Genomic DNA, 14,575 nt, shown 5'->3' with positions numbered 1-14,575 from the left:
CTGACCTTGACACTTCCCTTGGAAGTTCTTCTGTGTGGTTGAGGCAGAGGCTGCTAATAGACACCCACACCCAGCACCTCTCCTCCTCCCAGGACCACAGCTAGACAATTCTTAGCATCCCTAGCAGTGAGGTGTGGTCATGTGACTGAGTTCTGGCCAATGCAAAGTGGGCAGAAGTAGTGTTCTCTGCTGATTCCTGGGCTGGCCCCTGTAAACCTTCCCCATGCAATTCTTATTTTTTCTCCCTCCCAGCTGCTCGCCGATCAGCAAGGATTCTGTGAACCTAGAAAAGGAGAGAGCTACCAGATGGAAGGAGCCTGAGTCCCTGGACGATCACATGGAAGCCACCAGATACACCTAAATAGACTCTACACGAGTGAAAAATAAACTTTACTAAGTTAAGTCAACGGGCTTTTGGAGTCTGTTTGTTATAGCGACTCGTGTTATTTACCCAAAGTAATTCGTAAGTGTTAGGAACTTGGGGAAATTGCCTCACCATTCTGTGTCCTCATCTATGAAACGGGAATAAGGATCCCCGCGGGTTCCTGAGAAGGTTAAGTGAGATGACGTAGGCCACATTTGGGGGGCGTAGACATTTTAGTTTAGCATAGGCTCCCTCTGTCCATCCTTTTTCCCTTCCTCTTCTAATGTGCTCACCTGAGAGGCTACGGAAAAGGGTGAACCACCATAAAGGGAGGTCTCGTGGGAGTCAGGATGCTCCATGGATGGACAGGAGACCGTGGAGGCAGGAACATGGCTGAAGTGACCTCTAAGGAACTCCATATCTGACGCCCAGAAATTGGAATATCTCCCCTGGACCTAAGTAAGTAGATCCTGACAGTCTCAAAATAACAAGTGACTCCCAAATAGTAGATCTTCTAAGAGATGGGCAAGTAAACAGCCTGGCTCCAGAATGAGCCTCTACATTCCAGAAGAAGCAGCAGAAGAGAAGACCAGCATGCATGGAAATGGGTGATCATTTGGGATCTGGCGAAGTGACCTAGAAAAGAGACATCATGTGGAGAAGATGTGGGAGAAAGGGCTGGGGTCCAAGGATGAAAGTCTTCGGTGTCAGGCTGCACAGTCGGTGTTATCCGAAGGATGAAGGAGAGCCATGAGGATTTCAAGGAGAGAGGGACGTGATCTAGCTACACTTTGGTAAACTCGTTGTGGATGGGATCAGTGAATGGTAATACACATGGCTCCAGCGGGAAGCAGATCATGTACCCCATTGCCCACTGGGAATTTGGGAAGGCAAAAGAGGACCAATAAAAGAACTTGAACTTGGTAAATACTCATTTCCCTTTTCACATCAGACACTTGAGGGCCAGAGGATGGGTGGAACCCTGCGAGGGAGAAAGAAAGTGTGGATAGGAACACTGGTTGGGCAGTCCATTGTCATCACCTGAACAAAGACAGTTACCACCCCCCAGAACCTCATCCTAGAGAGGAGCTGCATTAGAGGTCTACCATAGCTCAGGAGGAGCCGCATGGGGCCCCTAGATTCTGGGAAGAGGGTAGAATGTGGACGCATGCCATGTAAGAAGGAGTCCCCTCGGATGGCTGAGTAGTAGCTGGCATCCTGGCTGGCCCACGTAACCTGGAGAACCAGGGGATCTGGAAGGGAAGTGAGTTCCTACGTAGCCACCTGCTGTTTTGCAGGTGAAAAATCACTGTTTCAAAGAAACCGATGCTGGAGAGTTCAAATGGTGGGAGTCCAAAGACGGACCTGACCTGGAACTCTGGTGACCAGGTTCCACCTGCTGTGAGAAAGAATTCAGCAAGCAGAAAAGCGCAAGTTTTATCAAAGCGAAAATACACACTTAAAAGTGTGGGTGAACTTGGAGAGCAAGTTTGCCCCTGGCTGTCTGAATTACGGGTTTTCGTTTTCTTGGTGGGGGCAGGCAGTGCCTGGAGACATGGTACTTGCAATGCAGGTGATATTATAATGATATTATGATTAGCCAAAGCTGAAAAAAGGAAAAGGGAAAGATGCTGGAACCTTGACCTGGAGTGGAGGGCGTCCCAAGACTATTCATTCTGCTTCCTGGTCTTGGCTTGTTTCTCATACCACCTGGAGGGACGGGGTGGCCCAAGGCCATCTAGCCTGTCTCTGGACCTTGGCTTGTTTCTCAAGCTGGAATCTCACACTTAGAATCAAAACAGGAGAGGGCTGAGTAAGAGAAAAAATTCCAGAACCTCATCCTAGAGAGGCGGGGCAACTGCCCCAGGCCAACAATCCTGCTTCAAAACCATCTGGGGTTAGAGCCCTGAAAGCCAGCCTTCTTGGAGCACGACAATGTTGTCACGGTGGGAGAGGAAATCCGATGTATGTGCGGGCGAGAAATATGGTGGGAGGACTCCTCACGAGCTGTCTTCCGTTTGCCTTGCGGATCCACTCTCCACCCTTCTCCACCTGCCCTGGGCCCCCAGAGGCCGCCCGTGATGCATGGTCTCAGATTCCAGTTCGGTTCGGCTAATAAGGAATCACAGCAGAAAATCAGAGGGCAGGAGAGAGGAGAGGAAGGACTCACAGGCAGAATCCTAACCCCCAGTATCTCACGAGGTGACTGTATTTGCAGAATGGAGCCTTTGAAGAGATGATCATGAGGCAAAATGTGGCCATTACGGGGAGACCTAACCCAATCTGACTGATCCCTACAGGAGGGTGTTTGGACACACGGAGAGACACCAGGCGCACGTGCCCACAGAGGAAGGACCGCGTGGGGACACAGCGAGAAGTGGGCCATTTGCAGGCCACAGAAGAAACCACACCAGCCAACACCTGGATCTTGGATGTCTAGCCTCCAGAACTGTGAGAAAATAAGTTTCTGTTGTTCGAGACTGTAGCTTTCTGTAATACTTTGTTATGGAAACAATAGCAAATGAATACAATTGGGTAATTCTGTCCCCAGTTCTCTCTCTGGTGGCTGCCAAGGGCTGGCCTCATCCCTCCGTGAAGGCCACAGCACCTGCCAGGTGACCTTCTCCATACCGCCCCTCTCTTGCACACGCAACCTTGCACCTGCAAGGGTTGGCATATTAACAGCTCCCTGATGCTACCAACCCTGAGGTATCCCTCAGCTCTTGCTGCTTTTTCTCAACGCTTCTCATCTTTGTAACAGTTTCTTTATTAAACTCTTCTCAACTGCCTATCTGGAGGGTGCCGCTTGTTTCCCAACAAAACCCTCAGTAAGACAAATAGTAGCCCATTCTATTCTTCCATTCTATTTCTTCATGTGTCTTTAATCCTTTGCCCACAAGGCCAATAAGAATATTTTGCAATTGCTGCTTCATGGAAAGGGTGACACAAGAGAAAAGAGGAGCCATTCTTTGCTTTTGAGTTCGTTCTGGCAGGAAGAGCAGATATGGGGAATACGGTCACCTCTGTTCCCTACGTTGATAGAGATTTTCTGGCTTCGAGGGGAGGAGAGGAAATGAGTGGGAGAATGCTGTATGTCTCTGAAAAGGGAGACTCTCTCCCCCACACCATCCCGGACTGGCTGTATGTCTCTGAAAAGGGAGACTCTCTCCCCCACACCATCCCGGACTGGCTGGTTCTGGTTTGAACAGAACTGGACCCACACCGATTGCTCCGGACACTGGGGGTGCCTCTGGCAGACCCCAATAGCAGCTTGTGTCAGGTCTCTTGTTCAGGGAACCATGGTTTGCCCAGAGAGTGGAAAGTTCTTCAAGCCTAATTCTGATCCAGAAATTCTAACACAGAGATAACGTGATTATTAACTAAAGCCCAAGGCAATGGCCAAATGAAATGGCTGATTGGGTTAGAGGTTGACTTGTGTCCTTGCCAAAAAATTCAGAAGTCAAAGTCTTAGTCCCCACTATCTCAGAACGTGAACTTCTTTGGGAATCGGGCCTTTGCAGATGTAATTAATTAAGACGAGGTCAGATTGGAGCAGAGCGGGCTCTAATCTAATTTGACTGGCGTCCTTACAAGGAGAAATTTGGACACCGAGACATACCCAGGGAGAAGCCGTGTGAAGATAAAGGCAGAGAAAAGCTGAGGAATTCCAAAGCTTGCCAGGAACCCACAGAAGCAGGGGAGAGGCTGGGAGCAGATTCTCCCTCACAGCCCTCAGAAGGAACCGACGCTGCCCACACCTTGATCTTGGACTTCCAGCCTCCAGAACGATGCATTTCCATCTGCGGTGCTCTGTTTCGGCAGCCTCAGGCAACAGGAACAGAGGATCTTCACGGACAGCCACTCAGAATTCACTCATCCATTCCTTCATTTATGCCTCAAATATTATCATCCATTTCTTGCGCTCATGGGGCTTACGATCCAAGGGGAGAGACAGACAATAAGTAAATAAGCAAATATGAAATGTCGTGTTGGGTAGCGCTAAAGAAAACACTCAGCAAGGGTCTAGGGAGGGACAGGCTGCTGCTTCAGCTGGGCGATTGGGCAGGGGTGACACATGAGCGGACTGTTATGGGTCATGGAAATGCCTGGGAACTGGACACAAAGGTCGACCCAACAGTGACGTGGCCATGGCTTGGATTTTCATCCCAAAAGCAAAGTGTGGGGTCGTGACTGGGCCTGCGTTTTGACAAGAAGGCTGTGGCTACCGACTCGAAGAGCAGTACAGGGAGCCCGGCAGAGAGGCCTGAGCTATGGGGTCTGGGTTAGTGGGCCAGGACTGCCGTAACAAAGTGCCACAGAGTGGGTGGCTTAAACCAGGGGTCCCCAAAACCCCCACCCTGGGCCGCACGGCAGGAGGTAAGTGGCGGGCAAGCGAGTGAAGCTTCATCTGTATTTGCAGCCGCTCCCCACCGCCAGCATCACTGCCTCAGCTCTGCTTCAGATCATCAGGCATTAGATTCTCATAGGAGCACCGGTCCCTGGTTCCACAAAGGTTGGGGACCCCTGTCTTAAACAGAAATGTATTACCGAGAAGCCGAAATCAGCATCAGATGGGTCAGTTCTCTCTGAGGGCTGTGAGGGCGAATCGGTTGCAGGCCTCTTCCCTAGTTTCCGGTGGCTTGCAGGCAAACGTTGGCATTCCTTGGCTTGTAGATCCATCACTCCAATCTCTGCCTTCATCTTCACGTGGCCTCCTCCTCATGAGTGGGTCCCTGTGTCCAAAGTCCCTCTTTCTAAAAAGACATAGGCATATTGCATTACAGCCCAATTAATAGCCTGATCATCCATCTACTTTGGAGGCAGTCATAATGGTTCTGTAACGGGGTTCTGGAGATGGGCGAGAAGTTTCTAAACCCACAAGGGGCTGGGGCTTGCGCTGGTCTTGCTGCTGTCCCAGGCAGGCAGGTTACGGGCCTGGAGCACCCTTGTCCAGGGCAGCTGGTGCACCCAGAAAGGCAGCAGCGGCAGGAGGTGTCCCCATTCTAGACCGAAACTTGAAACCTCGCATGAATCATTTTAATCTTAGATTAGGCACTCTTGGAGCTGCAGAATCTTAGAGTCGTAGAATAGCGACCCTTGACAGTGACAGAGTCCTTTTTTGTCTCAGTGTTGTACCAAGCAATTTATATTTATGATCTTACCGAACCTTCTCATCATCTTCTGAGTCAATTATTCCATTCTCGAGATGACGAAACAGCTCAAGGTGGGGTGGTCTCCAGCCCGGGTTAGAGTGTGGCAGAGATTGATTTGACCCCCAGGTCTCCTGGCTCCACAGCCCTTAAACAATAAACTTTCCTCTCATGGATGCCGATATCGAAACCTTAACAGCAACAGTCATGACAGTGACAAGAAAGCTCTCATTGCACGGCCTGCTGTGGCAGGACTCTGCCTAGACGTTTGACAAGCTTCGTGTCCCTTAACCCCCCACTTCTCAGAGGAAACAGCTGAGGTTCAGAGAGGCTAAGCCGCCCATCCAAGGTCACCAGCAAGTAGGTGGCAGAGGCGCGGCTCAAATCCAAGCCTGTCATCTGACTCCAAAATCCATCTCCAAAGAGTGGAAGGGACCTCCTAGCCCATCTGACACTTGACAACAAAGGCACCGTGGGACAGAGAAGGAAGGGTCTCGTGCACGGTCCCCGGCAAGCTGCGGCACGGGGAAGGGCCGCAGTGACAAAGAGGAAGTAGAAGTCTTGGATCCGAGCGCTGTGTTTGTAGGCATGCCTGTGCATGTTTCTTTCACACCCTTGAGAAGGCAGTAAACAGCAGGTCAGGAAATATTTTAAGAAAATGGAAAATTGACCTTCTGAAGCCCAGGCCTTGCTCAGCTGCTGAGCTGGATCCTGGCCGCACATGAGGGATCCCGGTCACGTGTGAAGATCTAGCCACAGTGCTGACCCCACACAGACCCTGAACACAGCCTGGCCATGAAAGGCATCTCAGGGAGACAGGCTGAGGGCAGGAGACGTGAAACCATGTGCTGAGTTTGGCTAGAGGTAAGAAGGGAAAGTGTTTGGACCATAGGGTCTATCAGGGGCAATTTTGGAAAATGGACCCAAAGAGATCTCGTGGGCTGTTAGCAAACTCTTTAATGTCTTCCTGATAAGTTTTGACTTTTTCTTAGGGCCTTTGGGAAGCGCGGAGCATTTTAAGCCGAGAGGGCGACGACCAGATTTGTGCTTTAGAAAATTCACTCTGGTTCGGAGGAGGTGAGACAGCGGGAGGGAGTAGGCGAGGGTGGCCTCTAGTGTAATAGTTAGGGTAGCTTAACTAAGAAAGAACCCCCAAGTCACAGTGGCTTAGAGCAACAACTCACTTGGATGAGGGTCGGGTGGGTCTCTCTTAGTGGTGATTAAGGGCACGGGTTTCTGGGTTGCTTTTCATTTTTCCGTTTTGTGGCTCTTCTATCTCCTGATGAAAAGAAAGAGTGCAGAAGATTTCACCCCCGAGACACGATCACCTTGACGCAGAAGTGACGCATTTCACTCTGTCACAGGACTCAAAGGGCGAAGTCCCCCACGCGAGGTGCCCTGTTCAGGGAGACATGGTTGTCATGAGGCCGTTTTATTTCCTCGGAGCCAGTAAAGGAGACAGGGGCCGCACCCCCAAAGTTCCGTCTCCCCAAAGGGAGGCTTACCCACCGCTTCTAGACACTGCTTAGTTATTACATGTTGATGTCTTCTTTGCAGTTGGCTACACTTATCCCAGCTGAGTTCCTGACAAGCTCGTCCCGATTACAGCTGCATCTGCAATGGACTGGGCCACATTTTAATACTGGGCAAGAATATCAGTTAGTAAGAACTGCCCAGACCTTGAGACCCTTGCCCTCCCTAACAAACCTCTGTTCTCATTCTCGTGTTGAGAGCTGACCACGTGGTGTCATGTATAATACTAATTAGACAACCACTTCCCAGCCTCAGCTCTGGAAGGAAGAACACAAATGCTTGGTGGCCAGTTCTCTGTGGCAGCCAACGCAGGGTTCAGGTCATGCAGGTTCAGTCATCGGGGTTTGACTATGAACGCAACAAATATTGATTGACACGTTTCAGTCCCTGTTCTAAGTATTTAGAATTCAACCAGGAACCAAAGTTTCTGTTTCCATGGACCTTGGATGTTTGTGGAGAAGGCTGATAATAAATACGAAAAGTACTATTTCTCTTTCAGTTGCAAATAGCAGAAACTCACCTCAAATCAGTTGAGAAAGCAACAGGGAAACAAAGTGGCAGCATCGGCATCGGTTAGCACCCACAATTGGGCACGCCATGAGCGTACCTGGCTGCAGTGACTCTCTCTGCCCCCACCCCCGCCTCCCTCTTTTGTATCCGCCACCCCACCACCACTGTGTTATGGTTTGTCCTCCGCCACTCCCACATCTTTTAGTGGGAAAGATGGTGGTTGACAGCGCCAGTGTCTCAGGAGAGAACTCCGATTGCCTCTGCCTGATGGGAGCAGCCGGAGCCATTTGCTCACCCTTGAGGATGGTGGCAGGGTCTAGACAGTGCGATTGACAGCCCAACCAGGACCAGCTGTGGAAGAAATTCTCCAAAACGGGTTACCAGGTGAGGGAGCAAGAGACTGTGTCCCGGATGACAATAAAACTAGATCCCGCAGCCTGAGTCCCCTGTGGCCCATGTTTTAGACCAGAATTGAGGCACACGCACTTGCTCCTATAGTCAAAAATGCCCCCACTCAACACAAAACAACTCTCCCACAAACACCCAAAATTCATGCATGTCCCCCCCGCAAATAAAGTTTAGTTCCTATGCCAATGTCTAATCAAGGAAGTCCAACCGAGGTGTGAGGTATATGGTACAGTGAGGTGTCAGTCAGAGGTCCAAAATCTACAGCTAAGTGACAGTTTAAACTGCCATCTGGTGGCCTTTGTTCATTGCCTACACTAGGGGTCCCCAACACCTGGACAGGTGAGGGAGCGAAGCTTCATCTGTATTTGCAGCCGCTCCCCAGCGCTAGCATCACCACTTCAGCTCCACCTCAGATCATCAAGCATCAGAGTCTCATAGGAGCACTGGTCCCTGGTGCCGCAAATGTTAGGGACCGCTGATCTACACCACAGACGTTCCAATTATTTCTGACGATGAGGGCCTGTGTCTCACAAGAGACACATTCATTTTCCCAGCATTCCTGTGGCTAGAGGTATCCACGTGTCAAAGTTTTGGTCAACGAGACATAAGGATTCCTGCTATAGTGTTAAAAAAAAAAAAAAGATTATTCTCCCTTAACTAAAAGTGAATAGAACGTGAGGTCAGTCCTCTTGAAGTGCAGGCTGCCTTCTGCTTTCTTTCTTTGGAGAAAGTTATGCAAGTAACATAGGGAGAAGGCAGGAGAGTTAACATGTTAATCAAGCCACATTCAGAGACGGCCATGTGCTGATCAGCCCTGCAGCCAGGCTGGGAGGTCGCCTGCGGGAAGATGTCTTCTGAGACTGCTAACAGCCCATTCTCCACACCTGTGGAAGGGAAATAGGAACCCAGAGTCATTCCCTACGGCTAAACCCACAGGGAACCTATGGATTAGAGGCTGGGAACTGCCCGCTACATATTCTTACCTTTTCACGCTACAGACTCTTCCCCTTCCGCACTGTATGTCCATATCAAGGGAAATGGGAACTAAAGAATGACATAGAAACTGAATTCCCTGAACACTCAGGGTCCCTGTCAGTGTCTTCACTCTGTCTCTCTCACTGTCCCTGTCACTCTGCCTCTGACAGAAGACCACGCTCTGTCTGTGGAGTGCTATCCCTTTTCTAATAAACTTTCCTTTTGACGCTAACTTTGGCGTGTGTGTTGAATTCTTTCTTCACTCTCCGCCAAAGGACCCTCTTCTTCTCTGGGACAGGGCTCGGTCTCCCCTCCACTCGGGGAAATCTGCCCTGTTCTGCAACACACAGACATGACATGACTCCTGGAGCGGTGGCAGCACCTGGGATCATAAAACAGGGAGCCTGAGTCCACAATTACAAAAATGGAGCCAAAGGATGGAGTGAGTTGGGGTTTTTATGACCTCATCGAGTTACTGAATAACTCTGCTCACTTCCAGGCCCCTTGCTTTGTAAGATAATTAAATATCTTTATTGCTAAATCTACTGTGGATCCGAGATTCTTGCTTCATCTTTCACTGGGTGACTGAGCTGTGCAACCAAGACGAAAAGATAAATAAGTGCCACCCAGGGAAGAGAACCGTGCACGATTCACGATCACCGGGAACAGGCGACAGACATACCAGGCTCCAGTGTTTACAGCCTTTACTTAGCGCCAGAGAGGAAAGAGAGGGCCAAAGACCCCGCCCCTGGCAGCGCGTCATTCCCCAGGACCAGCCATCCACTCCACAGACAAAGCTGGCGATGTACCACACACCCCCCACCTTCCCACTCCAGCGGAAGGACCCAGACCCCTCCCCTGTGGGGTCTGAAATTCAGAAATCTGGGGGCGTGCCTGAGGGCCACTGAGTGCCAAACAGGAAAAGATGGTCTCTCACAGGCGGGGCAAAGCCCAGCACAGGCGTGAGAGCTCCTTATCTCTTGGTGGGAAGTGTCCCAGACCCAAGGCCCATTTTTACGCAGCCAAGCAGGGATTGACATACCAGACACATGAGACCGCCTTTCTCGATTCCGCTACTCAGAGCTGAAAGCACTCTAGCTGCCAGCATCGTGGCAGGGAGTGGCTCCCTTTGAAACTCTCATGGCTGCCACTGACTCTCATCTCTGAAAGTCACTTCTCTGCCAAGTCCTCCTTGTCCAGCCTCAGGGGGTTTAGAGGATTTCCCTTCTGGGATTGTGCCGCTTTATGTCTCCTGGTTCCGGGGTCTTAAGAGTGCTTTGAGCACCTACAGGCCCCTATTCGCCAGACTTGGGGTCTATTTGGACAACTTCCTTCAGCCTACATTAGGGAGATGCCTCAATTCTTAGGAATTCCATGGTGGTCGTCCAAACCACCAGAAATCTTGACCACTCTTGGTTCTCGAATCCGAACTCAGGGCCAGTTGAGTGAATCATAAAAAGCTACTCCCTGTAGACGGGTGAGTTAGAAAAAGGATCTCATCTGGGCAGATCCATTGCCCAGTGTGCAAAGTTTGGAGTGTCACTTTCTTAAAAAAAAAAAGAAAAAAGAAAAAGTTTTCATGTTGTTGGATGCAGCCCGTACAACTACACAATCATTCATTCTTTGGGCCTACCTTCAAAAATCTGCCTCTCGGCAACAGTTGTCAGCGCTGTAAGCCCTTGACAGAGCTGGGCTTACTGACAGATGTCGGTCAAGTTTACGAATGGCTGGTGGAACCAAGCGTTTCCATTAGGGCATGTCTGGGAGGAAGGCCTGGAAAATGTATTAATTAATGTAAAGGCCAACTTGCTGTAACCTATGATCCCAAAATATAGCAGCTTAAATAAAATAGGAGATTCTTTCTCTCTTTTGCGACTCTCTCAAAGTAAGCAGGTTGTCCAAGATGGCAGACGGCAACCTTCGGTGTGTTTAGTCAGGGACCCTGTCTCCTTCAGACTTGGTGCTCTGCCACAGTTCAGTGGTTCTCAAAGTGTGGCCCCCAGATCAGCAGCTTCAACATCCTTCAGAACTTGTTAAAAATGCAAATTCTTGGGCCCCCACCCCAGACTTACTGAGGCAGAAACTCCGGGAGTGGGCTCAGCAGCCTGAGTTTCAACGAGGCCCCCAGGTGATTTGATGGACGCTCAAGGTGGAAGGCCATACCTACGGTGTTGTCCTGATTTTCATGGTCAAGGGCAGGAAGCATTTTGTCCTTCTTGAATCATCCCTTCTTGTCCAGGAGGTGGCCAGGATGGAAGTCCTTTGGCTGTTCAAAGACGTCAGGGCCAGAGGAAATTCAAATTCCAGGCACGCAACATGATTTAAGAGTGTGAGTGAAGCGGTCCAGTTAGTGATATAGATCCTAGAAACAGGCTGCTTGTCTCTTTAGGTAAGTAACGACTCCTCTCTGAGCCTCAGTTCCCTCTTGTATAATAAGAGGATCGTTACTATATCCATCTCATAGTGTTCCTATGAGAATTCATGGTGTTATTATGTGCCTGACACATAACGTGCCCTCAAAAATATTAACTTAATCATCTTAGTAGTTTAATGTTGATGGGAGCTGCTATTTGTTCAAGTCTTGTATTAAAATCTTTACCTACACTAGCACGTTGAACCCTCTTGTGATAGGTGTATTTTATGGAGAGAAACACATTTTATAAAGGATGAAACAGAAGCAGACTGATATGGTCATGTAGGTGATAGGTGATGGAATGAGAATTCTAACTCAGGTCTGATTTATCTAGCCTCAAATTTTAATTATATCAAGAAAACTGGATGTCTAAAAGTTCGTCTCTCTTCTAGGAAGACTGCGCCATCTAGTGGCTGGGAAGCTGAACTGTGATAGGAATTGATGGGGCAGGTATAGGGAAGGACTTGCCCTTTCTGTAGCCTCTCCGGATTTTCACAATTAACTTGGGCAGACGGGAGAATCCCCGTAAGAAAGACGAGGTACGCTGAGCCCAGACGCAGATCCTGCCCGAGAGACAGGTGTCTGGAAAGGTAAACACCTGATGCTACATCAATTACTTTGCATCGTTGGCTCTGAATCATCCTGACAACTCAGAAGTTGATATTGTTAGTGTTCCCATTCTAGAAATGAATAAAACGAAGTTCAGAGATAGTAAATGACTAAGATCAAGTAGCAGAGCAGATTCAAATTCAGGGCTAATCATCATTTGCGCCTGGCTGACCCATGAAGCTGGGAGGCAGCGCCACCTGGTGGTATCTGGTCTGAGCTGCTTCTGGTCTAGGAGAGAACAAAATAAAAACTACTAGCTAACACAGCATTTACCACATGCCAAGAACTGTTCTAAATGCTTTACTTAGATTTAATTTAAATTAACTTGTTTAATCTCTCCTTCTAACAACCCTCTAAGGCATGTAATTAATCATTAATAACCTCCACCCCTCCCCGTTTTTATTTTATTTTACTTTTCGTTCTTTCAAAAGATATTTTTACTGTGGAAGACTTCAAGCATACACAAAAGTAGATATAATGATATATACACCATCCATTTTCAACGAGGATCAACTCATGACTTTGTCTGTCTATACTCCCCCACCTCCCAAAAATCAGGATTATTTTGAAACAAAGCCCAGACATTGTATCAATTCACCTGTAAGTACTTTCAGTTGTGTGTCTCTAAAAGTATCCCTGTTTTACTGTCGCAGAAACTGAGGCATGGAGAGGTCACATGACCTGTTTGAGGTCACTTTTCTGAAGAGGTACAGAGGCTAGATCAAGCCTTGTTGGTCTCATTCCAGGGCTTTTGCCTTTCATTGTGATGCCAGTGGAGTGTGACATTATTCAGACAACAATAAAACTCTGCCGTTTCTTTTCAAAATTGTCAAGTTGCTTCTCCATTTGACAAAACTGGAAGAGAAACAGTAGAGACGAAAGTATTATGTCAATGTTTTAACTTCACTGAAGTTGATGACTGTACAGCAGCTATATCAGAGAACATCTTTGTTCTTCAGAAATAGCCACTGAAGTATTCAGGAGTAAAGTACCATGTTGTGTGTAATTCACCTTAAATTATTCAAGATGAAGGATTAGATAGATTGGGCAGAAAACAAATGATATTGGAAATGGATTAAAATGTTAACCTAAGGTAAATTTGAGAAAAGAGCATAATGGATGCTATTTGTATTATACTTATTCTTAAAACTTTTCTGTAGATTTGAAATTCCTTCCCAAAAAAAGTTTTAAAATACAACTTTAAAATTATCATTTTAAATTTAAATAATATTCCATTGTATGCATATACCACTGTTATGAACAGAAGGTCTGTGTCTCCCCCCACCCCTCCACACCAATTTTATTTTATTAACCCCTACAGCACCTGGTCTTCCTAGGTGGTCTCCCGTCCAAGTACTAACCAGGCTTGACCCTGCTTAGGTTCCGAGATCAGATGAGATCTGGTACGTTCAGGGTGGCATGGCCATAGACCCCCTGCCAATTTATATGATGAAATCCTACCCCCCAATGTGACGGTATCAGGAAGTGGGGCCTTTGGGAGCTGATCCGGTGAGGAGGGTGGAGCACATGAAAAATAATACATACTGTATGTGGCAGATGATTCCATTTACACAAAGTTTTAAAACAGGCAAAAGAACTTCAGATAACAAAGGTCAGAATAGTGGTTCCATTTGGTGGGTATTAGCTGGAGAAGGGGCAGGACAGAGCCGTTCAGAGGACAAAAAAAAAATTCAATGCTTCTTATGAACACATGTCATTAAGCTGTATGCTCAAAAGCTTTGCACCTTGCTGTACATAGATTATACCTACATAAACATGAAGGTAAAGGAGCAAAATAGATGAACTGTCCTATATTCATGGTATGAATTACTGTAAAGCGGAGGGAAATGAATAAGCTAGTTTTATACGATGAAAAGGATGAATCTCAGAAACATAATTTTGAGCAAAGGAGCCAGACACAAAAGAATGTATATTGCATGTTCCATTTATGTGAAGTCCACAAAAATGGGCATTTAAGAATGTATGCCTGGGAGGTAAAATGCTAAACACATGCATGAAACACTACAATGCCATGAAAGTCAGGAAAATGCTTTTCTTTGGGCGGAGAGAGGTGGTCGTCGTGGGAAGGGCTGGAGAAGGGGTTCCAGGACGCAGGCAACATGCTGTCTCTTCACCGGGGTTTCAGTTCGTAATAATTCATTGAGCAGTACTCACGTGTCGTCTGCACTTTTCATATATGTTGAAATGAAATATACATAATTTTCCATCACATCTAAATCATAAGATACTGTGGGATAAATTCAATTAAATATACATATCACAACTAAAGAAGACCCCAGCTGGTCCTACACAAGCACTGGAGACCTTCAAATCAAACTGACGAGGAAGAGAAGGTCCTGACACAGCAGTGCCCACGACGCTGGATCAAGATTTTCTACTTTAGCTAAACATGAAACATTTTTTCTTCTCTTTCTTCCCTTTGCTCTGGCATTGCCCCGGAAAGGTAATGTCATCGTCTGTGTCTCCCAGACGATTGCTAAGTAGGGGAAGGAAACCTCTGATATTTACAACTTTTTACTTCAGACTAGGAAAAAACCTAACTGCCCTTTGCTTTGGAATGGACAGTTGTGCCCCAGCGGAATTCGGGCCCAA

At 47.8% G+C, this 14,575-nt stretch overlaps 1 pseudogene; it reads right to left on the bottom strand.

The window, feature by feature from the left end:
* Positions 1-13,274: 13,274 nt before the first annotated feature.
* LOC112478887 lies at positions 13,275-13,393 on the bottom strand (annotated as a pseudogene).
* Positions 13,394-14,575: the final 1,182 nt, after the last annotated feature.

The sequence above is a fragment of the Pteropus alecto genome, unplaced genomic scaffold (assembly GCF_000325575.1).
Source record: "Pteropus alecto unplaced genomic scaffold, ASM32557v1 scaffold474, whole genome shotgun sequence".
Classification (NCBI taxonomy): Eukaryota; Metazoa; Chordata; class Mammalia; order Chiroptera; family Pteropodidae; genus Pteropus; species Pteropus alecto.
This window is presented reverse-complemented; position numbering and strand designations above follow the sequence as displayed.